Source organism: Lonchura striata, chromosome 1 (genome assembly GCF_050655825.1).
Source record: "Lonchura striata isolate lonStrDom1 chromosome 1, ASM5065582v1, whole genome shotgun sequence".
Taxonomy (NCBI): domain Eukaryota; kingdom Metazoa; phylum Chordata; class Aves; order Passeriformes; family Estrildidae; genus Lonchura; species Lonchura striata.
The window spans coordinates 102175889-102185559 of NC_140703.1; positions in this window are offsets into that span (position 1 = coordinate 102175889).

A 9671-nucleotide genomic window follows, 5' to 3' on the forward strand; every position below is an offset into this window, starting at 1 on the left:
AGGATAATTATTCTCATTAGTCTGAGTGGTTTGTGTTCAAAGCATTTGTGATAATATCTTGCTTTACTCTTTGTCTTTTTATTACCTGTAGGATACTGTAGGCTGAGGGTGAACTGCATCAGTGCAGGCAGCCTTGGAGGCTCATATCTTAATATATGTTTTGACATCTTATCAATCTTTAAATTTAACATACTGATTTACGTGCTAGCATTATGGTGAGCTCCCTGTGGTTACTGAACTGTGTATTATTTGGATGTACAAGGTCAACAACAGCTTCTGCAGATCAGTCCTCTCTGGTCTCTGCCAGAAGCTGATAGGAGGCAAATCTTCTGTTCTTCCCTGGAAAATAAGCTGCAGATTTTCTTTAGGGGGAAAAAAAAAGGCATTGAACACAAAAGAGGAAAATAGTGTGAATAGTGGAGAATAGAATAAGGAAATAAAAATGAAGGGAGAGTTCCACAGTCCTGAATCTTCAGAATAATCGTATTTCATCCTCCAAGAATATCATTCCAGATAAAAGCATGAGATGAATGTCACCAGCTTTCTGATCAGGAGTTCTGGAAGGAAGATAATGAGACAGAAAATATTTTACATTTTTATGAAAGAGTTCTGGCAAATGACACTTGTGATTGCTTAGTGTCCCCAAGTAAAGGAAACAGGCGAAAAGTAGTCAGTGAAGAAAGATACATCTATTTTTTCTATCTTCAGTGTTTGGAGTTCCAAATCCATTTGGCAGATCTACTGTTTTGTTTCTTCCTTGCATCAGTATAGTCACTGCTTGAAAAGAATGGCATTTTACAAAATTTTCTGATTTTCTGTAAGACTTTCTTTTAATTTAAAAATTGTTCAGCTATTCCTAACTGTTTTCAAGTCCATTTTTCTTCTACTTTTCCTGGTGTATTCTGATATTCCAGGCTTTCCTTTGGAGTTGCAATGAAGAATTACAGTAAAATCATTGAAGCATCTTGTTAATTGCTGTCTGGTGGCTGATCAGGGGTTATGACTCGGCAAATTTTATTGGAAAGAACTTTGTCACAATCTGGTAAGATAAAATAATTAGTGTAAAACTTCACTGTGCATTCATTAATGCCAATTTACGTCAGACCTTTGACATAGCTGGTGCTAAATAATTTGCACAACTGGCAAGGAGCACAGTGAGACCAGTGTTTATTTCCATGAGCATTCACTTCTTAAACACACATGCCTTTTAAAAAAGAGATTAACTGACTCTTTAATATTGTTAAGGTGATGCATCCCTAGTTGCTCAGATAGTCAGGGTGCTTATACACCTTTTTGGTGTGTCTACAGAACCACAACCTAAAGCTTATTGTGCAAAAAGGTTTTCTTTTGGGAGGTTTAAAGCTTTCAGGTGCTTTACAACCTCTCACTGTCACTGAATGAGAGCACTGCTAGTTTTCCATGCTAGCCATGTGTCCTTGCTATGTAAATGTGAAAGGCTACAGATAGGCAAAGCAGAGTCTGTGGCAGGTGTCAGAAATATGGAGCTTTTGAGAGCATTAGGGATGTTGTAGTGATGAACTCCAATCTGGAAGCAACTGTGTGGAAATAAGGTTTTGTGTGTGAAGAAAAGGGGTTGAAGCCATAGGCAGCAATAACTAAAATTCCTTTAATACTCCTCTGACAAAATCATCTATGATATCATGTTGTCTAGGAGAAGGAGTATATATAGCCCAGCTCACACAGCATGGTGTAGAGGCACACAGAGGTCCTGATACTGATTTTGCTGGAGTCAGTAAATAGAGTTTTGCTAACCTTAGTTGGTTAGAAAATCTTCTCACACTTTTCTACAATCTATGTAGAAAAGTGTGAGAAGATGGATCTAGTAATTACAGACTTGCAGAAAAATCAAAGTCCTAACGAGAACTTCTGTTCCCATTTTGTTCTCTGTACATTTTGGTTTTAGGGTCTAAGGCATAACCAGAAATCGGCCCTCCACCACAACATCAGCAGCAGTCACTATTTTATCCTCCTTATTAGGGACCTGCATTTCAAACACCCACAAAAAATATCAATTCCATAAAAATTTCTTTTCTCTTGGTATTATGCCACTGGCATCGAGAAGAATAATCTGTATCTGAAATAAAATCGCAGTGAGTTTTCTTCCCTGGTTGCCAATACACAGGTGAGTCAGAAGCAATACAAAAGAGTCGTGGGCCATAATCACCTAGGCTGTTGTTTTCCCTCTGCATTCAGCCAAGAAGAAAAGTGTGGCTGTCTCTTTCCTGATCTTGCTTTTTAGTCAAGGCACTCCTGAGAGCAGCTTCTCCCCCTCACTCCTGGGGTGGCTGTGCAGCCCATGACTGGGTGGAGGGGCCACTGCAGCACAGGCAGAAAGTGGTCCTGGCTTGGGATCTTGCCAGGAACTCGGGTCCTCAAAACTGGGAGGTCAAATCTTTACCTTATTCTATTGGTAACATTTTATATAATTTTAACCATTTTTTCCTGAGGCACCTGTCTCGGCAGATGATCATTATAATGCAGCAGCACAGTTACAGATACAGTCATTTGCAGTGCTCTGAAAAATTACTAACTGCAAGCCTCCTTTGTGTATTCCCTGTTTACTTGTCTCACCCTTCTCTTAAATTGTATGTGACGCTCTTATTTTTAATATAAAAGGTGCTCTGAGTCAATGCAAGGACTTGCATCAGTTCAGCACAATGGGAATGAAGCCATGAACCCCATTGTGATATAGATAAATAGCTCCAGAAAAGTACCAGAAAATGAAAAGCAGAAACTGTGTGCATATCACACATGATTACCCCAGCACTTGCAAAACAGCTTTGGAAAAATTGGAAGGTAAGATTTCTGTGAAGAATAGGAAAATAAGAAAAAAGGAAGAGAAAACACCCTTCCTCAAAGAGCATCATGGTATGAATGGTGAATATCTGTCACAGGAGCTGACAAGTGCTATATCATAGTAAGCATGCACAAAGTAAAAAGAAAGATATGCTCTTAAAAAAAGCTCAATATATATTCTTAACAAAGCTAGTAATAAGTTTTCAGTGTTTCTAATAAACTGAAAGTATAAGTAAAACTGAGCTCAAAACAGGAAGTTCAGGTCAAGAGGCATGTAACACAAGGCTTGGTATTTGCTGCCTTCACAACAAGTGTAAAGGCAAAAGAAAGCAAGTGTAGTAGAAGATGCAATGCCTTTTATTGCATAACTGTTGCACTTTTGGACAGCTGATGTGCCCTGAAATCTGGGAGGTTTTTTGCTATTTTTCTTGTGTTTGGTTTCTGGTTTGCTGGTTTGTTAGGGTTTTAGGTTGGTTGTTTTGTTGTTTGTTGGTTGTTTTTTTTTGCAATGTAAGAAATTTGAAGCCCAGTCTAGGCAAAGCACAATTGCTGGAGTTTCACATAACTATATTAATCCATTCAACAGTTTGATAGAAAAAGACCAGTTATTCCAGTGAAGCAGAGCTCAATGAGGGAAAAAGAAACAAGGCATAAGGTCACTGGTCTTTGTGGGACTGAGATAAGTTAGCAGGGCCTACAGAAAACAAGTGGTCTCATGGTGACTGAGATTCTTTGCTGATAAGTTTGACTTGCCACTTAGTACTCTGTGAAGACCAGAGAGGAGAGGAGGTTTAGATACTAAAAGGAACAAGCTAATTGCAGAAACCACAGTAATTTCTGAAGTATAAGTGCACTAAAGTAGATCTGTCATATGACAGAAATAGCTGGTAAAACAGTAACTCATGGATGGGTCACTTTTAAGCATCCCTAACTGGGCATTTATGTGCGTGTTTTCTTAATAATATTAGTGCTTAAAGAGGCTGAGAATCATCCAAATGAATTTCAGAGATGTGTGGAAAGTGACCATCCATTGACACCAGCTGAAGTAGGTGTGGATGTCTGAAAAGGTGACTGGCTGCCTACATCTTTGCCAGAACTAAATAAAATTTAAAGCACTGGCTCCCTATCCAATTCTTTAGACACCTGAAGACCTACCAACACCTGCCTTTTCCCCAGTCTAAGCCATACATTGTGCAAGAGGATGTGCTCTGCTGAATCTAGGCCAGAATATCTAGAACTGCTCTTTATCCTCAGACATTCGCCAAACCTCTGTCATCTCTTCAACTCCATTTCAATGCTAACTAAAGATGTTTTAATTTGCTTTGGGATTTTTACCCATTTTAAACAGAAGGAAAAGTATGCTGAATTTAGAAGGTATGTGCTTAAGATACTCTATTTGTATTGACAGTGGCTATTAGAGTTGTGTTTATCAAACATGATGTGCTACTATAATTTAATGGAAAATATTTTAAAATTTGTTATTTGCATGTTGGAAGGATTTTGTTTGATTGTTTTTTTCTAAATGACAGGTTACAGTCCAAATCAAATTGAAGAGCATCGTCACACCCACGTGTTATTTTGATTTCACATAAGGATGCAGCCCATTGCATATGTCCAGTTGGGCACCTGATGATTGTCAATACTGAGAGCTTTATCCAATGCTAAAAGTAAAATCCCATATACATATATATATAAGTAATTCTGATTCTGCACAGAGAATGAACAAATTATATCTTAAATGAAATTAACTCTGAGCCATCCCATCCTCTTGCAAAGTACTTTGGGTATATTTTTAGTTTACACTATGATTATTGAAGTAATAATTAACTGAACAGACTACCAGGAAAAAAAAACCCAAAAACATATTAGCCCTAATGCACAAGGCTGTAAACAAATGCTGTCAATAAACAGGCACATTTGAAGCACACCTGTCCTTCCATTCCACTAAGGTGCATGATATACCATGTACTTAACAATGAAACACAGTTAGTCCTTACTTCGCACAACTTTTCAAAGTATCTTGTAAGACAACAGAACAATGTTTCCTATTGAAACATAGCATTTCACCACTAGCATAAGGCAGAAACATCTATCAAGATTACCTAGGCAATCAAAAATGCCTAAGCAAATTGCAAACTTAAGTACTGTAGAAAATTATTGAATTGATTAATTCTGTAAAGTTGAGTAAACATCTAATAGACTTGTCTCACTTAACATTAAAATTAAATTCTTCACAAGAATAAACAACATACTTAGGAGAAACTGATAGAAATCTAGACTAAGTTAAAAGATAAAAAAAGTTGAAATATTATAAACTTATGGCATACTGTAAGCAAGAATAATCTTTCTGAATCCACTAAATCCTTCTTATCTCTGACTTCCATTGAAAGAGTGCCAAGGTAGTTCATAAATTTCTTACACAGAGGGATTATCCCACTAATTCAATCTATATTTTAAAGAATGCTGAAGTAGCTGTCATGCTATGGCTTTTGAGTCCTTTGTGCATACACATAGAACAGGAACAAGAGCTGTCTTCCTTGTGCTGTTATATCACACAAAACATGCATTCCCACTTTCCCCACTTTCCAGGGCCCTGCCATTCTCAGTGGAGCTCCAAGGGCAAGAGAAATAACAGAAGGAAAATGCTAAAATAATTATTTTAATGGCCAGAAAACAAGAAAATTTGGCTGAGAAGTCATAAATAGGCTTTCCACTCTGTCCTTGCATTAAAGACAGAGCAGAACCTACTTATCACCAAATTAGATCATTGGCTTTAGAGGCTCTTTCTCAAGGATGAGCTTGTCCTTATCTACTTCCTGGACACGTAAACCTTCTTGCTTTCATATCAGTGAGACTACTGAAAGTTTTGTCTAGTGTTTGAACCAGGAAACAGCATTTGGACCACTTAATTCAATATTGTTGCAGATTAATGTAGCACAGCCCTGATATGATGCATTTAACTTTGGACATGTAGATTTTCGCCACATTTAAATAGTTTCTTTTTTTACTTGAATTTTATTTATATAGTAAGAGATATCCTAGGATTTCACTGCACTGATTTTGGTTTCGCCAATTTTCTGGCACTGAAGATGGAGCCCAAAACTGCAGCTTGACTAGAAGCCAAGGAAAGGTGGAAATGTGTTAATATGAGTTATTTTCAGGGCTGATGTCGGTTTCTTTTGGTGCCAGTCACCTAGCAAGCATGAGAATCAAGTCAAAGTGTCAGTCCCAAGCTGCCCTCTCTCCAGGAACCAAAGAGCAGCAGTAAGGGCTATCCAGTGTAAAGGACCTGACACTAAAACACTGAGTTTCGATCCAAGAACCTGGAAAAATTGCATTTTTTGGCACCCAAACAACTAATTTTTTCCATTTGCCAACACAATCAGTCGGTTTTACCTGCCAAGTTTGATTCAAAAATCCTCACATGACACCAGCTGGCCAGCACAGCTTCCCCAGCAGTGCCTGTTGCCTCAATATTTTGTAACACTTAAAGTGGGGTTCACTGGGTTTTACAATGAGTGCAGACCCATCTGTCTGTAGCTCATGATCAAAGAAGAAAACAGAAAAATAAATCAGATCAAAGAGTTCAAACCTGAAGCCAAGTTTAACAGAACTGGAATGAAGGACTCTTTCCTTTAAACATCCTATCAATCCTTTCGTCCCATACACAAAACATTTGCTGAATTTGCAGTAGCTCCTGTAACTCTCTTCCAAAAACACATTGCCAAGTAGTCTCTGTTTCCAAGTAATTCTCTCTTTCATGCACTCCAAAGAATTAGAGAAACACACACATTCATTTTAAAGAACAATAAATGAAGTGAAAACTGTCAACTTTACTATGTAATTGCATAGAATCCAGGCAATTATGTGCAAGAATAATTTTATTTCTTTTACTGATTCATTCTGGAGTTAGAATTACACAGTATTAAGGCTAATCTTTCATACTTAGAATAATTAATTGGTCTCAATATATTTGTTTGGGGGATGACTTAGGCAGGAAAGCACAAATTGCTCAGTGGTTAGATGGTGTACATTTCCCCTAAGCAGTATGTGATGATGCAAGGCTTTCTACACGATCACCCCACACTAAATCAGCCCTGGAACTCCTTTATGTCATTCCAGTGGGGTCTCCATGCTTTTTTGGTCAAGGACTTTGTGTGGCTGCCAGAGGACTGAATTCTCTTTGCTTGTACCTTCACTCAGTAGAAACAGAAGAAAGGGGGGTTTGGTCCTTTTCTGGGGCAGGTCCACACTCTTCCTTCCATCAGTCCTGTGGGAACTCCCAGGATGTTTTCCTACTCAGCTGTGGATGGATGTTCATTCCTAAGTGATAGTGCAAGGAAAACGGTGGGGAAAGGCATGGTTTTCCATCTACACATGATATAATAAATTGCAGCCTTTGTGGACCTGGGAGAAACATTTAAGCACAAAGATAGCCCTTTCAGCTCACACAGCCTGGATTGTGCATCAGGCAGGGGCCAGCCACCACCACACAGCTCCAAAGGAAAGAAGGGCCACTGAAAGAGCTTCCTCAGACTTTTCCTCAGAATTTGATTTTTACATCCATAGACACAAACTTACCTAATAAAGTCCTAGTTTCTCAAAAAAACCCAACCAAAAAAAAAACCAAACCAAAAAAAACCCACAAAGGTCACTTGAAGGAAATTGGGATAATAAAAAGAAGGAAAATAAAAGTAATTTGCTACTTGCTAAAAATAATTATTTTGGGTCCAAGGTGCAAGATAAATGGTGATCATATTTAATTTGTGGGGCAATCATGTGTATGACTGAGCAATCAAAAAAAACCCAAAAAAAAAACCCTGGGCAGATTCCTCATATAATCCCAATAGAATGGAGGACCAAAACAAACTCAGATAAATCAACAGGATAGAACTAATTATTGTATCTACTTACATAGTCCCACTCTTTCAAAGAAAAAAAGAGTCCACAAAGAAAAAGAAAATCCAAACAGAAGTTAGTCTTTGCTTGCATCAGAAGTGTCATGTGTGGGATATGTTGCATGTGCATCACATGATGTAGTTTTGCTTAAATACCAATACAGGCTACTGCTGTATGTGCAAATTTCCAGATTTAAGTCTTCACATCCCCATCTATTAACCTATTTTATTTTTCAATGCAAGGATGTTTTTTCCTCCTGACAAGGTACTTTTTTTTTCACTTCCATTTTTCATTTCTCAGAAAGTTTTGTTTGAATATTCATTTTTCTCAAAGACACGGACAAAATGTGAATAGCAGTGTAGTGGCTGTTTAAAGACAAGGACACAAGGAGGAGGATCAGGAGGCACAGGCAGAAAAGAGGCCTTGAAGTGTGCAGACAACTTTGAGAGACATTTTGATCAACTTTCAGTGAGGAGAGCCATATCAGCTCTTTGTATTTCTAGGTCACAAAGGTCAGAACAATAGCAAGAAACTTTTCTTTCAAGAAAACAAAACTCCACAAATTAATCATTCACAAGTATAGGAGTGATCAGCTGAAGAAAGTGAAGACGTAAGAAATTTAGCAAGCAATACATGAAACTTTTTTCCCACATTTTATCAATTTTCCAAGGCACTGTTACTACAGGAATGACATTTTAGGCAGTCAGTTCATTTGGAAATGTTAAATTTATGTTTGACTTCTCCAAGGCCTGATTCTTTTTTCAAGTATTTGAGCTACAAACACTAGCAGCTTAATGTCCAAAGTAGCTTGAAGGATCATTTCTTTTCTGTGGGCCAGTGCATTAGAAGTGCTGCAGGGTTAGTGGGACATCAGAAGGTGAGGAATTGCTGTGCCACTTTTACAAAGCACTAAGTCCCAGTGCAGCATTGTGGTGAGACCTGCAGAGCCAGAGCCCTGGGAAAGCACATGGGAGAGGTCCCAGATCCTGCAGGCAGAGCAGGAACCTGCAGCTTGCAGGAGTACAGATATCTCTCTCCTCAGATCTGCTGACAGACAGCCAGCAAGGGACAGGGGTTGTATATTAGTAGGCTAGAGATGCATCTATTATTGATTCCATCTCTTGATTTTAACTCACAAATAACTCTCCTGTGTCCAGCCCATCAGTCCTACTCCTCTGGTCACCCCTTCTCACCTAGACCAGAGTACCTTTCCCCAGCTTGCCCACCCTATGCAGTGAGGTTGTACCTGCTCTGAGCAGTGCCTTGCAGAGCAGCAGAGAAGCTGAGAGTCTGCTGAAGGCTCCTGCCTCTGCTGAGCTTACAACATCACTGTGCCTTGACCCTTATTTATCCCTCAACCCACCACTTCTGGAGAAAAATGAGTTGTCTTTGTTTCTGCTGGGACAGCAGATAGGAGAGGGAGGTACTCCATGGTCAAGTGCTTTTCTGTGTCTGTTCCTTTACCTCCACCTGTGCCCTCAGTCTCTTATTTTCTTCCTCGTCTCAGAAAGGGCTGGGCACAGAGAGAGTTTTAGGATAGTTATTGCCTTAAAGCCTGACATAATTAAAATCTCTTTCATTACCATCACTGATTGGAGAGTATCATTACAATGAACAGGATAGATACCTTTAGCCTTTACAATATGAATAAAAGATAACTGCCCATGACCACATGTGTCAAATAATACTAACAGAATGTACAATTCAGTAATGAGAGTTAATACAATTTTCAATTGCACTGAGGTACTGGTATAATTTAACATTCAGGTATTGGACAGGATTGAACCACCATTGCTTGGTGCACTCCTCCCTGCATGTGGAGCACCCACCTTCTCCAGCAGCCATGCTCAGGTGCAGAACAGATGTCCAGTGATGGGAACAGGTTCCCGTAGACAGCAACCTCACTGTGCTTCTGCATTTAATACTATTAAACCATCTAAAGCCTTCTTGGGAAG